Source organism: Montipora foliosa, chromosome 1, assembly GCF_036669935.1.
Source record: "Montipora foliosa isolate CH-2021 chromosome 1, ASM3666993v2, whole genome shotgun sequence".
In the NCBI taxonomy this organism is placed as follows: Eukaryota; Metazoa; Cnidaria; class Anthozoa; order Scleractinia; family Acroporidae; genus Montipora; species Montipora foliosa.
Genome location: NC_090869.1, coordinates 51,340,571 through 51,343,070, shown reverse-complemented (window position 1 = coordinate 51,343,070; position 2,500 = coordinate 51,340,571). Strand labels below are relative to the sequence as shown.

At 37.4% G+C, this 2,500-nt stretch overlaps 1 protein-coding gene across 6 annotated transcripts in view; it reads left to right on the top strand.

Moving 5' to 3' along the window:
• The window catches only part of LOC138000684 (soluble guanylate cyclase 88E-like), a 40,712-nt gene that overhangs the window by 13,457 nt on the left and 24,755 nt on the right, over positions 1-2,500 (top strand). The window contains exon 1 of one of the 6 annotated variants that reach the window (XM_068847270.1): positions 1-513. This exon is cut by the window's left edge and continues 63 nt beyond it. The exons of 4 other annotated variants lie outside the window; for them this stretch is intronic. The gene's annotated coding sequence lies outside the window, so the exon portion shown is untranslated. Of the gene's footprint in view, positions 514-1,641; positions 1,762-2,500 lie in introns of those variants that run through there. One more of the 6 variants, XM_068847309.1, reaches the window with a different exon arrangement.

Below are 2,500 nucleotides of genomic sequence, written 5' to 3'. Positions count from 1 at the left end.
GTACCAATATAGTATCAGACCAATAATAACTTTTGACCACAGATGTAGATGGATAAACCCATTTTTTCACAAACTAGGTTCCATTAACACTTTTAAATTAAGTCAATCTTAAGTTGCTTGACAAACAGACGGAGTGAAATTGGAAAAAAAATCGCCGTTCTCCATCACTTGACATTAGATTCGTTTTCTGGAAACGAGTAAAGTGAAGTTTTCGACCTTCAAATGCAACAATGATCTAAAAATACCCGCGAGTTCTCCTCGTAGAATTTTTCGCAATGGAGAGACGAAAGGTCTATTTTCTTGCACCTGTTTCAGAATACGATGAGATGAGTGTCAACTTTTAATTATTAACTATGGAAATTTACAAGACACTTCAGAAATTTCTTGATGTCAAGAAATAACGTATAGACGGTTAGATTTTTAAAAGCAACTTCATTTTTGACAGAAACAGTTGGTTCGTTTGGTATCACGCTATAATTCCAAAGATGCTATGATCAAACATAGAAAGAAAAGGTATGTCCGTTATCTACTGGGATAAAGAAATGAGAATGTGAGAACTATATAGCCGAAGACCGATTTACTAAATTCGGTTTAAATGAACCGGCCGAGCTGTCACCGATGTACGCTTTAGTTTAAAATTCCATTTATTTTCCAAAGAAACTAAGTCAGTAAGCCGACATCTGCAAAAATATTGTAATGTACACTTAGAAAGACGAATGTATGCTATTTATTTTAATTTATCGTAACTGAATGTTCCGTAAAAATGGAATGCCTTAAGGAGGCTTTAAAATCGTTTGACTATTTGGGCTAAACATTTCGTTTGAGACCACTTCGTAATCGGAAGATTTGGAATAACTGCTGCGAGTCTGTTGTGAGCGTTTGTGTGCAATATTTCTGGAAATATTAACAAATTATAGCTACCTTCGTTTTAAATCAAGCCTCTTCGAGCCTTGAATTTTGATTGCAGCTATCTTGTGCCAAAGTGGAACACGCACACTTACGTAATCGATTGCTTTTCCGGTGAAAAGTTTACCCAATTTAATTATCAAACCTAGAGCCTTCATCAGTTGTGGAAAGACCTAATATGTCTGATTAAAGAAATGAATAAATAAATAAATTCTGAGAGTTTGAAAAAAAATCGGCTTCGTAGCAGTAAGAATTGAAAACATTACTCACAATGTCTGTCAACTTTTTTTACTCTTGGCTCAAAGACCTTGACCTTCAGCGGTTTATTGCAACACAGGTCGTTTTTCGTCTGTTTTCTTCTGTCTGCAAGACAAGTTCTTGTATGTCGTATAAATATGAATAGAGCTTACTTGAACTTAGGTTATGCTAACCCAATCTGAAAAGGTGTCGCTATGCAAACCACATTTTACGAAATAAAGGAATTGAGTCAAAGAGCAATCTGCTAGTCTTATACCCTCCCCCGTCTCAATCTTATCATTGTCTTGTATCGCTGACAACTGCTTACGCAGAGCGCTAAGTGCCCGAACTTGTGTCTTAAAAAAGTGACGGATTGCTTACAACGAAGAATTTTACTAACGCAGTAAATGTCAACTTGGGTGCTAATACGTAAAAATATTGGTGTTATTTAATTGCAATCAAATAAATTCCGTCGGACGTCAGACCGAGAGGAAAAGGGGCATACAACCTACTCTGCGGTTCACATATCTCGGAATTAAATCAGTAGCCCTTGAAATGAAGGTTGGTTAAAAGTAGAAGGATTGCAGATGGACAGATGCATAACATTGGACGAATCAGGTAGAGGCGGGCAAAACAGTTTTTCCCTGTTACGGTAACATTCAACCTATACTACGTGCACTGCCAAATGCATGAAAAAACTATATCAGCGCGCGCTTAGCTTAGCTAGGAGCCACGAGGAATGATCCACCGATTTGTCAGACTTGGCAAAACTAAAATGTTTAGTTTGACCCTGGTCACATGCATGGGATTCGACTGCCTGGTGAGAGAATTTCCTTGAGGTCTTTCGCCGAACCCTCATCTACGATCCACTGCATGGACTGCTTTTCATTAAGAGGAATGTCAATGCTTTATGTTAGGGCTAGTGAGATAAGCTTATGACATCAACTTTTTTTTTATAGAAATATTAGTTTTAAGCATTTTGAAGTCAGCCTTGGTGGTTGGTTTCGAGTTTTCATAAAACTCTCCTTACCATGTCGTCAAAACAGGACTCGATTACGAGTAATAATCCAATCCAAAACTGAACTCAGTCACAACAGTTTAAAAAGCTTCTGTTTTGCTGGCCGGGTACACTGTTTAGAAAAATGTATATATATATTATACTTTTCAGTTTCGCCGTAAGCTATAGCGGCAATGATTTTGCCGATTCAGCCAACGACCTGAAGAAACCGTCATCTGCTTTTTGGTTGGCTACATAAGTACTATATATACATGTACGTCCTTGTGATGGCCAGTTTCAAGGCACGTTTTCCAGTGTGTTGTTGAAAGATAATAATTTCTTTTTCTAATCTTCAATTGC